The 15212-nt window shown below is 46.9% G+C and overlaps 1 protein-coding gene across 3 annotated transcripts in view; it reads left to right on the top strand.

Annotated features, from left to right (window-relative positions):
* Window positions 1-15212, top strand: part of RANBP10 (RAN binding protein 10) — a 168472-nt gene that overhangs the window by 120793 nt on the left and 32467 nt on the right. Inside the window, exon 1 of one of the 3 annotated variants that reach the window (XM_074968390.1) lies at window positions 6160-6179. The exons of the other annotated variants lie outside the window; for them this stretch is intronic. The gene's annotated coding sequence lies outside the window, so the exon portion shown is untranslated. Of the gene's footprint in view, window positions 1-6159; window positions 6180-15212 lie in introns of those variants that run through there. 3 annotated transcript variants of the gene reach the window in all.

Below are 15212 nucleotides of genomic sequence, written 5' to 3'. Positions count from 1 at the left end.
TTCCAGCTGCTGAAGGAGCAGCGTTGACACATTCCAAAAGGAGTGTCAACCAAAAGGAAGGTGACAGCTACACATGGCCCAGAGCTGGCGGATGTAAATCAGGGGAGGTGGGGTGTCATAAATATAAAGGGAAGGGTAAACACCTTTAAATCCCTCCTGGCCAGAGGAAAAACCCTTTCACCTGTAAAGGGTTAAGAAGCTAGGATAACGTCACTGGCACCCTGACCAAAATGACCAATGAGGAGACAAGATACTTTCAAAGCTGGAGGGGGGGGAGAGAAACAAAGGTTCTCTCTGGCTGTTTTTTGTTTTTGTTTTTGTTTTTTTTTTTGCCAGGACCAGATCAGGAAGGCAGGTCAGAACTCCTGTAAAGGGTTAATAAGAAATCTAGTTAGATATGCGTTAGATTCTGCTTTGTTTAAATGACTGATAAAATAAGTTGTGCTGAATGGAATGTATATTCCTGTTTTTGTGTCCTTTTTGTAACTTAAGGTTTTGCCTAGAGGAATTCTCTGTTTTGAATCTGATTACCCTGTAAGGTATTTACCATCCTGATTTTACAGAGGTGATTCTTTTACTTTTTCTTCAATTAAAATTCTTCTTTTAAGAACCTGATTGCTTTTTCATTGTTCTTAAGATCCAAGGGTTTGGGTCTGTGTTCACCTATGCAAATTGGTGAGGATTTTTATCAAGCCTTTCCCAGGAAAGGGGGTGTAGGGTTTGGGAGGATTTTGGAGGGAAAGACCTTTCCAAGCGGGCTCTTTCCCTGTTATATATTTGTTAGACGCTTGGTGGTGGCAGCAATAAAGTCCAAGGGCAAAAGGTAAAATAGTTTGTACCTTGGGGAAGTTTTTAACCTAAGCTGGTAAAAATAAGCTTAGGGGGTTTTTCATGCAGGTCCCCACATCTGTACCCTAGAGTTCAGAGTGGGGAAGGAACCTTGACATGGTGGCAGAGTGGTGGGATTAACTTGAAATCATTTTGAGATCAATTTGAGATTTTTTTTGAACCAGAAGCACAGATTTTTTAAAAGGAAAATTTTTTTTTCCCTTTGGGCTGCTGAAAAGCAGGTTTTAAGCTGAAAGCAGTTAGAGGGTTTTTTTTGTCTCTGCTTGGGGGCCAGAGCAGAGACAAAATGGAATTGTCTTTTGTGAGCTGGAGTTTTCTCTACCTAAAGGCCGGGTAGTTAACCTCCTGCAGGGAAATTCACAGGTCTTCACAGACTGGAAGTTGTTTTTTACCTAAGAGCAACTAGAGGGGTTTTCTGTCTATTTGCCTGGAGACAAAGGTGTTAGGGGGTTTTTTTAAGGATTTTTCTGTAGGCTGACAGTCACTATCAGAGACCATAGGTATCCGGTTACAGCACAGCCTATATATATATATATATATATATATATATATATATATATATTTTGACAAGCCAAGTTTTTTGTTTGTTTGTTTGTTTTATTTCTGACTCTCGGGTGTAAAGCTAGTTAAAAACAGAGAGGCAAACATGACAGAAACCAAGGAAACAGCCAAAGAGGCTGCCCAAACAGCGAAACAGGCTCTCAAGGAGAGCAATGGAGACAAAGGAAAAAGAATGAAAGCATGCTGAGGAGGAAAGGGAGGCTGCCCACAGGAGAGCTATGGAGGCAAGGGAAAAAGAAATGGAGAAAAAGAAAAAAGAGAGCAAGCATGCTGAGGCGGAGAAGGAAAAAGAGAGGAAGCATGCACTGGAGATGGAGAAGGCAAAGGCTGAGCGGAATCTACTGGATAACCCTAACCATCCTTCCCCAACAATCCACAAATGGGAGTGACTATGTCCACAATATGATGAATCCAGTGATATTGCTGAATATTTTCTCACCTTTGAGAGACTGTGCAGTCTCCATAAAATTTCTGAAGCTCACATGATGACCACATTGGTCGCAAAATTAACTGGAAGAGCTCTGGACATATTCAATAAGATGCCTGTTGATGAGGCTTCTGACTGTAATAAGATCAAGGATTTGGTTTTAAAGCAATTTCAAATTACATCTGAAACGAACAGAGTAAAATTTACAGCCCTTAAGAGAGGGCCTGGACTAAGTAATGTGGCTTATCTAAACCAGATGAAGGATCTCTTAGATAAATGGGTCCAAGGAAGGGGTGTCACTAGCTTCGACGGAATGTGAGATTTGATAGCTCAGGAGCAATTCCTGAATATGTCCAAGGAGGAAATAAAACAGTGTTTATGGGATAAGGAAATGGACTCAGCAGAAAGTCTTACTTCTTATGCTGATCGATACGAGCTGTCCCAGACCGCCAAAGAGGCGGGGCAAGCCGGAACAAAACAGGTTGAGAAAGGAGAGAGGAACAACCCTGGTCGCAGTTGGAGCGGATACCAGAAGGGACACCCTCAGACCACCCCCTACTACCGGGAGCAGCCCAAGGCCCCAACTATACACCAAGGAATACTCCAGACACCTTATCGTCCCGCCACACTGTTCTCCAGCAACCCACCTCGCCCCAGTGACCCGTCAGCTGGACGATGTTTTAAATGTAACGAGCCGGGGCATGTAAAGGCCAACTGCCCCAAGAACCCCAACCGAGTACAGTTCATTGCACCGGAATCACACCAAAGGTTCTCAGGCCCAGATACCTCCCAGATACCCTCAGAGCGGAGGGAAACTGTGAGTGTGGGCGGGAAGAAGGTCATCGCGTGGAGGGACACCAGAGCACAAGTTTAGGTTATCCAGGCTTCCTTAGTGGACCCAAATTTAATCGACCCAGAGATCCAAGTAACAATTCAACCCTTCAAGTCCAACTCTTTCAATTTGCCTACAGCCAAGTTGCCTGTCCAGTACAAGGGCTGGTCAGGAACGTGGACTTTTGCAGTCTATGATGGTTATCCCATCCCCATGCTGTTGGGGGAAAACTTGGCCAATCATGTGACACTAGCCAAGAGGGTGGGAATGGTCACCCGCAGCCAGGCTAAGCAAGCTGTCACACCTAGCTCTGTTCTGGAGACTTCTACCAGGACTCGGTCAGGGGTGATGGAACTGGACCCCATGCCAACGTCTGCAACAGCAGTAGTGGATCCAGTCCCGGAACCGGCAGCAGCCAATAACCCTACACAAGAGGCTCAGCTGAAGCCTGAACCCCAACATAGTGCACCAGCGGAGAGCGGTTCACAGTCAACGGAAACAGCCCCATCCCCTACATCGCTTCCAGAGGGACCAAGCCTAGGTCCACAATGCAATGAGGAACTAATGTCTCCAGCATCAAGGGAACAGTTCCAGACCAAACAGGAAGCGATGAAAGCCTCCAGAGAGATTGGATGGCGGCCCGGAGCAACCCACCGCCTCTCAGCTCTTCTAATCGATCCAGAGAATTAAAGGTTTGTCAGTCTACAGGCCAGGAAGGAGATGACGCTGAGTAGCCTGAAGGTGTCTACTACGAAGGGAAAAGTGCTGGTGGGGTGGAAGAGGTGAATCTTTCCATGACCCTTGGGCGTATGCCGCGACAGCAGATCAAGGAGCTGTGCACTAGCTACACACCGACGTTCTCAGCCACCCCAGGACTGACTGAACGGGCATACGACTCCATTAACACAGGTAATGCTCACCTAATTAAAGTCCAACCTTACCGGGTGTCTCCTCAAGCTAAAACTGCTATAAAACGGGAGATCCCGGATATGCTACAGATGGGGGTAATCCGCCCCTCTGACAGTGCATGGGCATCTCCAGTGGTTCTAGTTCTCAAACCAGATGGGGAAATACGTTTTTGCATGGACTACCGTAAGCTAAATGCTGTAACTCGCCCAGACAACAATCCAATGCCACGCACAGATGAACTGTTAGAGAAACTGGGATGGCCAAGTTCATCTCTACCTTGGACTTACCAAAGGGGTACTGGCAGGTGTACCGCTAAATGAATCTGCCAAGGAAAGGTCAGCCTTCAGCACACATGTCGGGCTGTATGAATTTAATATACTCCCTTTCGGGCTGCGTAATGCACCCGCCACCTTCCAAAGACTTGTAGATGGTCTCCTAGTGGGATTAGGAGAATATGCAGTCGCCTACCTTGACGATGTGGCCATATTTTCGGATTCCTGGGCAGAACACCTGGAACATCTACAAAAAGTTTTTGGGGACCGCATTTCCACCTGCAAACTGACTATGCTGCGCTACAGTGGCTTCATACCGCAACGGGAAATAACAAAAAGCTTATTTGGTGGAGTTTAGCTCTCCAAGATTTTAATTTCGACATCCAACACATCTCAGGAGGGTCTAACAAAGTGGCTGATGCACTCTCCCGTGAAAGTTTCCCAGAATCAACTGGTTAAAATCGTCCTTGAGATGTGAAAAATATTGTTAGTCTTTATATACTTGGTAGTATATTTAGAGGTGCATGTGTCTTATTAACTCTGTTTTCTCCTAGAGCTCCAGGAAGAAATCACAGTCAGCATTTCACCTTATCTGTGATTTGGTGGGCGTGTCATAAATATCAAGGGAAGGGTAAACACCTTTAAAATCCCTCCTGGCCAGAGGAAAAACCCTTTCACCTGTAAAGGGTTAAGAAGCTAGGATAACCTCACTGGCAACTGACCAAAATGACCAATGAAGAAACAAAATACTTTCAAAGCTGGAGGGGGGGAGAAACAAAGGTTCTCTCTGGCTGTTTGTTTTTTTTTTTTTGCCGGGACCAGATCAGGAAGGCAGGTCAGAATTCCTGTAAATGGTTAATAAGGAATCTAGTTAGATATGCGTTAGATTCTGTTTTGTTTAAATGACTGATAAAATAAGTTGTGCTGAATGGAATGTATATTCCTGTTTTTGTGTCTTTTTGTAATTTAAGGTTTTGCCTAGAGGAATTCTCTGTTTTGAATCTGATTACCCTGTAAGGTATTTACCATCCTGATTTTACAGAGGTGATTCTTTTACTTTTTCTTCAATTAAAATTCTTCTTTTAAGAACCTGATTGCTTTTTCATTGTTCTTAAGATCCAAGGGTTTGGGTCTGTGTTCACCTATGCAAATTGGTGAGGATTTTTATCAAGCCTTCCCCACGAAAGGGGGTGTAGGGTTTGGGAGGATTTGGGGGGGAAAGACCTTTCCAAGCGGGCTCTTTCCCTGTTAGATGCTTGGTGGTGGCAGCAATAAAGTCCAAGGGCAAAAGGTAAAATAGTTTGTACCTTGGGGAAGTTTTTAACCTAAGCTGGTAAAAATAAGCTTAGGGGGTTTTTCATGCAGGTCCCCACATCTGTACCCTAGAGTTCAGAGTGGGGAAGAAACCTTAACATGGGGAAATGAGAGGAATGAACATCAGGGCTTCAACCAGAGTTTATTCTCTGCGGAAGTGACAAGAGGATATGGCTAAGTTATAAACCTTTGTATGTAATAGAAGTGGCCAAATGGAACAGTACACTCAAGGTGTTCTGGAGGAGTGTTTCAATTCTTTGACTCTGTAATCGGGTGCTCAGGTCCCAGCTGGACGGGATCACTGGGATTATGAAAATAGCACGTCCTCCTCCTTGAGAGGTCTATCTGAAGACGCTTCCTCCAATCTGTCTGATTTACAATGCCGATACTCGGGGAAAGCACACGTTCTCGGGTGGACAAATGTAATCTCTCTGCACAGCTCCTAGAATGGCTAACGTAAAGTCAGGGCATGGAGAGGCGCACAGCAGCAAATGGAACTAGACAGGATGCAAACATGGTGCTTGTTTTGCCAGTTAATGGCAAAAGCTGTTTCACTGGCTTGATGCTGTTTGCCGGATGCAGTGTCATGGGCAGACAGGAGGGATTGTACTCTCAGCATGTTATGCAGATGAGGCATAGAACTAATGAGCATTAATATTAATACACCTTATTCCCAGGCCTTCCCTGTGAATGCTCCAACCTGAAGACATTGGCTGTGAGAGACCTCCCTCTCCCCCAGTAACAAACTGAAATTGTCATGGACCAGATCACCCTCCCACCCTCTGGCTTCACTCAGGTTTGGCAGGTTAGCTAACAAGCTTCACAGGCCACTTCTGGAGAACAGTGGCAATAGGATGAAAAGAGCCCACTCTTCAAACCAAGTCTTGGCAATTGGACTGCATCAAATTGGTGGAGATGCATCAAACCTGGCTGAGCTTTGTTCCTGCCCAGTGGCTTTGCCTAAGTAGTCTGATAGAATAGCAGCTGTTTGGCTCAGCCCAGCGACGGCTCACAGGTAAGTCTTTAATTACAATTAGCATTCGGAGCCTGCTCTCTGAAGGGTCTGTCTTGGCAGAGTGTGGTGTGTCCTATGCTGCTTCCACTGGCACTCCCTCCAGCTCATCACTGGCAGTGAGATTGCCCCCTGCCTGGAAGCCGAAGCCAAAGGAATTTGCTAACACCTTTCCCAAGTAGAAAGCTAAGACTGTGTCGTGGGAGCAGTGTTTTGGGGTGTCCTGCATGAATTGAGGAGGGACCCCTGGGATGGAGGAGAGCAGGCTTACATAGATTCGAGGGCCCTTGGGTAGGGAGCATTTTTTTTGTTCTGTCTGCACAGCACCTAGCACGATGGGGTTCTGATCCAGGACTGGGGCTCTTAGACACTACGCTAATACAAATCATGATTGCTATTAATAATAATTGGCTATTCAGACATGAGCAGAAAGGCGGGATGTAGATAGTAAGGGGTGAACACAGCTGTCTGAGGTCCATGTCACTTAAACCCTTCTCTGTGTACATGAAGTTGTGGATTAGTCTCTGTAACAAAGGTGTCTGGAACCAACTGTGGAGATGGCCTCTAACTCTGAGGCAGAACACATGGTCACTTTTGGCTGGAGGGGAGGACTTGGCTTGGAGATCTCCTGATTACTGTGTGCATTGCTTGTATGGAGCTGTGGAAAGGGGAAGAGTCTTTAAGTAAAATTATGGATGAAATCTCTGTTTACACTGGTACAAGGGGGTTAGTTGGAGCTGTGCTCATCTTGATTTCCTTCCCACAGAAGTAGCTATTTGCCATGGACAATGTCAGTGTCAGATTGCCACCTGCTTTCCCATTTCAACTAGCAGAGCATTGTCTGGAAGACTAGACCAGCTCCCAGAAGGGCTTATCGGGGGCGGGATTGGGCAAATACAGTTTGACATTTTAATGAAAAGTTTAATTTTTATTTTTAACAAACTTTAATACAAAAATGCCATGTTGTAATAACACTGAGGCTCGGGCCCAAATAACTGGCCAGCTTGAGCAGCCAGGCTGCCTTCTGGAGCAATGGGGGAAGGTAAGGACAATGCTCATCAGCCTGCACTTGCCTTTGCTGAATTTTTCAGTTTGCTTCACTGCTGCCTGTACAGGTGGCCGCTTCTGTTCTTGTGTGTATAGCTGGGAACCCCTCTGTCCTGAAATGCACCTTGCCGTGACACAGTTCTTCAGATGCCTGAAGGAGCAGCTGTACCACAAGGGAGTAGCATCCTCCTGCGCTAACCACTTCCCATGTGGCTAAGTGAACAGAAGGATGTTCCAGGGCTGTTAGCAAAGAACACTTTTGTCATATCCCTTAATTGTTTTCCTGAATAGTTTTTGCTGCTCTTTCAAAGGCTGCTGGGAGACATCCATTCCAGCCCAGGCTGCTTTCTGAGTTTGCAGGACAATCTGATTGGATTGTCTGTCCTCTTGTAGGAAAGATTCCTTAAGGAATCTGCTTGATTTCACATGGATCCAGGAGTGGCCTCTGAGCCTTAGCCCTGCAGTTTTTCTGCATGTTTCACTTAGCATTCTCCTCAGTGTGACGTGTATCGAAATGAGTGGCAGAAAGCTTTCACCAGCTTTCCTTCCTGGATCCCTGCTGGATGTTTCCTAACTAGCTAATCCTTCTTCTTGAATGTGGACAGATGTTTCTACGTTGTATAGCTAGCCAGCATCTCTGATGCTTGGAAGCTCATTAGTTTTTTTCCCCACATTTTGGAGCACTTCGGAGATTAATAATGATTGTGATAGTGGTAAGCAAAGACCTTTTGATCATACAGTCCATCCTCTACCAGGACAGGATCTAGTTCCCACAGAGAGGCTATCCTGTGTTGAATTGGTCTGCTCTGCATTTTAGCCAGAAAGCAGAGAGGCACAGCTTCTGGTTGAGTGAAGGAGCACTGTGTGAGGCCATCCCCCTCTAAAGTGCATTGAAGCAAAGAGGCTGTTTCACTCAGTGCACGGAGTAAGCGTAGCATGAAAGGGTTCATACTGGGTCGCACAGCTTGGTTAACTATCTCCCCTTGGAATTGTGATTGCAGATCTCTTTCCTATGTTACAATGGATAAGTCAATACCACTGCCCTCACTTGCTCAGACCAGCATTTGGAGGGTTGAGTTGAATTTCACAGCAGTTCTGCCTTGTGCTCTGGAATTAATTTACCTCACTACTTCATTAAGTTGTGCCCCAAATTGCACGGCGTCCAGGTGAGAGAGTGGTGGTGATCCATTTTTTGTGCATTCCAGAAGGAGTCTGCAGAAATCATAAGCTTTTGTGCAGTGAAGAATATCAACAGAGCACTTTTCTGATAGCAGAAATCCTGGTATTTAGGTGTTACTAAAAATGACTATTAAAAAGTTCCTAATATTTAGATTTTAGGGAAGATGGTAACACTTTGGCCATAAACATCTCTAAATTATATCCCATTTTACTTTTCTTCAGTCTAAATGGACGGGGAAAGAAATCAGTACATTCTTTTCAGTATCTGATCAAATAAACCACGAAGCAGTGACAAAGCAGCAGCATTTAAGTAACTCCTTTAAAATTATTTGTCAAAGGAAGAGTCCTGTTCATTGAACGTTCATTGTCTGAAGTCCTGTGGATGGACTCAGAGAGCAGATGTCTTCAATGCCCTCTCCTATGTTGTACATATGTGTTTGAAAATTTATCTTTAGAAGAACAATTGTCTCTAATCTCACGCTCACCATGAGAAAAAGGAATTAGTTCGTTTACTCCTCTGTCAGGTGTTGTTTAAGAGACTTGGGGTGTGACATGGATCACTAATATACTGCATGTCTTTACACAGTACATACTTCCATAAGTTTTTGATGAATACCTGAGAAATGTTGAATCTAGCTAAAATAGTTTTCCAGTGCAAAAAAATATACAATACAGTTAAAAACTGTGTATTTGTCAATTTACATTCTCAGGCTGCAGTAGATTCCAGAATCCGCATGTTCCCTACTGATCGCAACCCCTCTGGAATCCACCAGAAGAGCTCTGTGTAAGCTTCAAAGCTGGTCTGTCTCACTGACAAAAGTTGGTCCAATAAAAGATATTACCTCCCCGGCCTGTTTAATGAAATTCTGCTCTCTCATAGCCACCACTTTATTTGATCGTTGGCTAAATGACACTTCCCCCAGTGTACTCACAACTTGACTTTTCATTAGGGCCTGCAGCCAGCCACACCGTAGCTAAATGTTTTATTAGCCTGTGTTGGAAGTGCTGGCTTTGTCGAGAGAGGGCAGCATCCCTGAAAGATAAACGACTGTGTCAGCACTGGTGAAAGGTGGTGGTATGCAGAGGCAGTGTGCTTTGTGCCTACCTGCCAGTGAACTCCCCTTCTGACCAGGAGAGAGTCTCTCTGCAGGCAAGGGGGATAGCTCAGTCTCCGCCCAGTTTAGTCCTTGGGATCTCTGCTGAGATTATCACAGTGGCAGTTGATATCAGAACTATTCACTTGGAGCTGCACGGACACATGCACATATTGTATCCAGACCACTGAACAGTTATCAGAGGTTAATGACTTGGCCAGTACTGCCCTGGCTTGGATTTGAACCACAGACTTACAGGAGAGACCCTTTGCATTCTCTTCCTATACTGCCCAGTCCTTGAGTCACCACCACCCTAAAACTGGCTTTGCAGCTATCTCTATGCACTTGAATTGCTCCAGGGGGGCAGAGTAGAGTTGCTTTTTATCCAGCTGAATAGTTAAGGAGCTGTTATCCCTTTTTAATTTCTGTTAATGACTTTGTGGTGTCTGGACTACAGCTGGGCTCTGTTTAAGCAGTTTGCTGGCTGTTTGACGCAATAAAACTGAATGACAGTTTCCCACTGCCCTCCCACACGTGCACTAATCAGCACTGCAGCATGGTCCAGAGAGTTTTATTGAGATTATAAAATGGAATGCTGTTGAAGTAGCATCTTTCATAGTTACACTTGGATTAGTATTTCCTTGTTCAGGACGTGGGGCATAATACCATTTTCTGTTGAGAAACCTGATCTGTGTCCTGTGTTGTAGAAGAATCTGAGCAGAGATCTGGCTACCTCTAGAGAAGAGTGGGTGTGATGCAACCCTGCTTCAAAGAGGAGAAGGGTCTCAGTTTAAGTGCAGTGACGGTAAATTTCCTCCTCTGTGCGTACCTTGCTTCCTGGGGCTGTTGGTTCCCTGCACTGCAAATGTGATGGCTGGGGGCGCACCAGTGGGAGAGCTGCAGTCCACCCACAGAAGACTGAAGGATGCCTGGTACAGAGCTGGAATTGTAGCTAGGCTGCAGAACCCTTCCCTGCTGCCGTGGTGGCTAGATCATCAGGTTAATTTCCTTTTGTTGTAAAGGTGGTAACAAGCTCTCAGCCAGCTGGCCAAACAAAATATGAAACTTAACCAATGTGGTGGAACCCCACAGAAAGCAGTTCTATTGGCGAAGGATATTTGAGTGGGGAGATGGGGTGAGAGCAATGCACAGAGGGGTAGGTGGGGAGACCAGACAAATGGCCAGGACGGGGAAATCCTTCTTTGAAAATTTCCCCCCATCTGTTTATTCCAGTGTGTTTAGAATATTGATCCATAATTTTGTTGGCTTGTGATGAGGCTGCCTACTGGAAAGTAGCTCCAAACTCTGTGGTAGGTGAATTAACCTCATGGCCCTATAAGCTGTTTAGCTGGTCACGATCCAAGACTTTCTCAGCCCATTTGATCAAGAATCTGTGTTGCTTCAAATAGTGCACTTTTTAAAATTGCGGAGAAAGTGTGCTCTGAATCAACAGTTCTGTGTTAAAAGGAGAGAGTGAGAATGAATTGTCTCCAGCACACGGAGTTTGACTATATGGGCAGGTAGTGCACTGCAAACTGGGGTGTAAATCTACCGTGCGTAAATGGTCTATAGTACACTTTGCTCTACTCCTGTTACAAACTGGGGTGTATCAATGCTCAGAGTGGACCTTTTAGTGCACTGTAGTAGGGTCCACGTGCTATGCACTAATGTTTTTCACTGCAGTGTGGAGCTTTTTTCACACCTGGGGTCGAGAAGCAGCAGACTGTGTAAAAGAATCAGTGCACGCTTCTTTCATCTGATCCCTAGGGAGCACCACAATTCCATGCCTGCGAAAGAGGCCTCGATGTAGTGTTTAGCATGTCAGGAATAATTAATAGTCTAAGCCTTGGAAGGCAGTGCTAGAAACCTCCTCCTTGCCACCTGTCTTTACGTCTGTCAATCTGGTCTGCCATCAGTCAGTGGAAAGGGTAGTGGTGATCCCTGCACTGGTCATGACTCCAATCCCTTGCAGATGCTGATCCACTCTTCTATACCTGCAGCTGGACCTCTGTCATCTTAGCAGTGTGAATCTCTTATCTGTAACACTCACAGCCCTTGGGCCTTCTGATGCTAGTCCTACTCCAAGGGTACGTCTACAGTATGAAATTATTTCAAAATTATTCTATTCGAATTTTTGGAAGCTATTTTATACATTCGGTCTTCTGTGTCCCCACTAAAGCTCATGAATTCAGCAGATTGCGTCCACAGTACCAAGGCTAGCATCGAATGTCGGAGGGGTGCACTATGGGTAGCTATCCCACAGTTCCCTCAGTCCCCGCCATCCATTGCAATTCTGGGTTAAGCTCCCAGTACATGATGGGGCAAAAATATTCTCGCGGGTATTTCTGGGTGTGTGTTGTCAGAAAGCTACGGCAGACAATCGTTTTGCGCCTTTTTGGCGTGCAGACGCCATACTGCTTTCAGCAGACGGTGCACCGCTGCTCTCCTGCTATTATGAATCCACCTCTCCAACTCAACTCTGCTCGGCCACCATGAACCGAGCAGCACAGCTTCCGCCGCCAACTCTGCTCTCCCGCTATTGCCACGCTTCCGAGCTTCTCCATGTTGTCTGTCCTGGGCTCCCACCTCCATGAAAGCCACAGAGGACAACCATTTTCAGCTGTTGTTCGGCTACCGTGAACCGAACAGCACAGCTTCCGCTGCCACTCTGCTCTCCTACGTTTCGTGCCCTTTTTCCAGGATTACCCATGCAGGCGCCATAGCCAGGGAGCCCGATCAGATCTCCACTGCAGTTTTGACCATTGTAAATACCTTGCGCATTATCCAGCAGTATGTGCAGTACCTGCAAAACCGGGCGAGGAAGCAACGACAGCGCGATTACTATAGTCATGAGGACATGGACACAGACGGCACGGCATGTGGTGATTGGGAGATCATGGTGCTATTGGGCCAGGTTCATGCCGTGGAACGCCGATTCTGGGCCCGGGAAACAAGCACAGACTGGTGGGACCACATAGTGTTGCAGGTACGGGATGATTCCCAGTGGCTGAGAAACTTTCGTATGCGTAGGGCCACTTTCGTGGAACTTTGTGACTGTCCCCTGCCCTGAAGCACAAAGACACCAAAATGAGAGCAACCCTCACAGCTGAGAAGCGAGTGGCAATAGCCCTGTGGAAGCTTGCAACACCCGACAGCTACCGGTCAGTCGGGAATCAATTTGGAGTGGGGAAATCTACTTTGGGGGCTGCTGTGCTGCAAGTAGCCAGTGCAATCATTGACCAGCTGCTATCAAGGGTAGTGACTTTGGGAAATGTGCAGACCATTGTGGATGGCTTTAATGCGCTGGGGTTGCCTAATTGCGGCAGGGCGATAGATGGAATGCATATCCCTATCTTGGCCCCGGAACACCGGGGTGGCCAGTACATAAACCGCAAGGGGTACTTTTGCATGGTGCTGCAAGCACTGGTGGATCACAAGGGACGTTTCACCGACGTCAGCGTGGGATGGCCAGGAAAGGTGTATGACGATTGCATCTTCAGGAACTGTGGTCTGTTTGAACAGCTGCAGGAAGGAACTTACTTCCCGGACCAGAAAATTACTGTTGCAGATATTGAAATGCCTATAGTTATCCTCGGGGACCCAGCCTACCCCTTAATGCCATGGCTCATGAAGCCATACACAGGCACCCTGGACAGTAGTAAGGAGCAGTTCAACTATAGGCTGAGCAAGTGCAGAATGGTGGTAGAATGTGCGTTTGGACATTTGAAAGCGTGCTGGTGCAGTTTACTGACTCGGTTAGATCTCAGCACAACCAGTATTCCAACTGTAATTGCTGCTTGTTGTGTGCTCCACAATATCTGTGAGAGTAAGGGGGAGACATTTGTGGCGGGTTGGGAGGTTGAGGCAACTCGCCTGGTGGCCAGTTTCGCACAGCCAGACAACAGGGCGAAGAGCACAGCAGGGCCCGCTGCACATCAGAGAAACTTTGAAAGCCAGTTTCATGACTGGCCAGGGTACGGTGTGAGAGTTGTGTTTTGTTTCTCTTAAAGTTACCCACCCCATATATATATATAAAGAACGGTTTTCAAACAATTGTGACTTTATTTCCTTTCATATATATATGAAAGGAAATAAAGTCACAATTGTTTAAAAACCGTTTTTTATTATTTGTTGCACAAAACATTGAGAGAAATCAGAAGCTAGACGGGGGAGGGAGGGTATTGGGTTAGGGGTGTGGAGGAGGAGGGAAGGTCAAGTCCAGAAACCAAATCAAAATTTAGGCTATGCCAGCTTTCTGCTGCTTGTGCAATCCTCTGGGGTTGACTGTGTGGGTCCCCATAGCCTTTCCCTCCCCCCCCTCCCCCCCCTCCCCCCCCGTGTTCTTGAGCGCATGGGTGAGGAGGCTATGGAACTTGGGGAGGACGGAGAGCAGTTATTCAGGGGCTGCAGTAGCAGTCTGTGGTCTTGCTGCCTTTCCCGCATTAGATCCACCATACAGCGGAGCATGTCAGTTTGCTCCCCCATGAGCTTGACCATAGCATCCTGCCTGCTCTCATCGCGCACGTCCCTCCTCTCTTTGTATTCATGTAACGCTTTACGCGACTCCGCAATTGTTTGCCTCCACGCATTCAACTGGGCCCTATCAGTGCGGGAGGACTGCATGAGCTCAGCAAACATGTCGTCCCGAGTTTGTTTTTTCCACCTTCTAATCTGGACCAGCCTCTGGGACGGAGTAGATAGGGGCCGCATTGAAACATTTGCACCTGCTGCGGGAGGAGAAAAGGGGAGGGTAGTATTTTAAAAAGTATTTTAGAGAACAAAGGGGACACTTTCTCAGTGAAACAGGCAATTCATAGTACACAGCACGTGCTCTTTCTGTACAAGGTCTCATTTTGCCTCTTATACTGAAGTGCCTTCCACTTTGGTGTGAGTAAGCCATCAGATGCGGCCAGACAACAGAATTCAGCTTGCAGGCAGCCAGCGGGCTCTCTGGGATGATAGCTTCGCACAACACCCTCCCCTCCCCCCTCCATCCCCCCCAAACCGCAGGGCTCCAATGAGGCTCTGAGCAGGGATGAGCCCTTTAAACTAAATGTGAATAGCCCAGCGCGGCTGGGTTTCCACCCACCCCCCACCGCGTGGCTCCGATCAAGCTCTCACTCACCAGAAGTGCCTTCTCCAGGGTCATGCTCCGGGAGCATGCTTTGGGAGTAGGGGGAGGCTATTGGCTCCAGCGTTAAGAATAATTCCTGGCTAGGGGGGAAAACAGATTCCCCACTTGCCTCCTATGCACTCTCCTCCTCCAAAAACTCATCCTCCTCGCTCCATGCTACTCCCTCCTTGCAGGTGTCCACAAACAGTGGTGGGGTAGTGGTGTCATCACCCCCCATAATTGCATGCAGCTCATCGTAGAAGCGGCATGTATGGGGCTGTGACCCAGAGTGCCCATTTGCCTCCCTGGCTTTTTGGTACGCTTGCCTGAGCTCCGTGATTTTTGTACAACACTGTTCTGTGTCCCTGGAGTAGCCTCTTTCCGTCATAGCCCTGGAGACTTTAGCGTACGTATTTGCGTTTCTTTTTTTGGAACATCGTTCTGCCATAACAGATTCATCTCCCCAACATGCAATGAGATCCAGTACCTCCCATTCGGACCATGCTGGAGCTCGTCTGCGAATCCGGGACTGCACGGTCGCCTGTGATGGTGGACTCTGCATGGTCGCCTGTGCTGATGGGGTCACCTGTGCTGATGGTGACC

Source organism: Natator depressus, chromosome 12 (genome assembly GCF_965152275.1).
Source record: "Natator depressus isolate rNatDep1 chromosome 12, rNatDep2.hap1, whole genome shotgun sequence".
NCBI lineage: Eukaryota > Metazoa > Chordata > Testudines > Cheloniidae > Natator > Natator depressus.
This window is presented reverse-complemented; position numbering and strand designations above follow the sequence as displayed.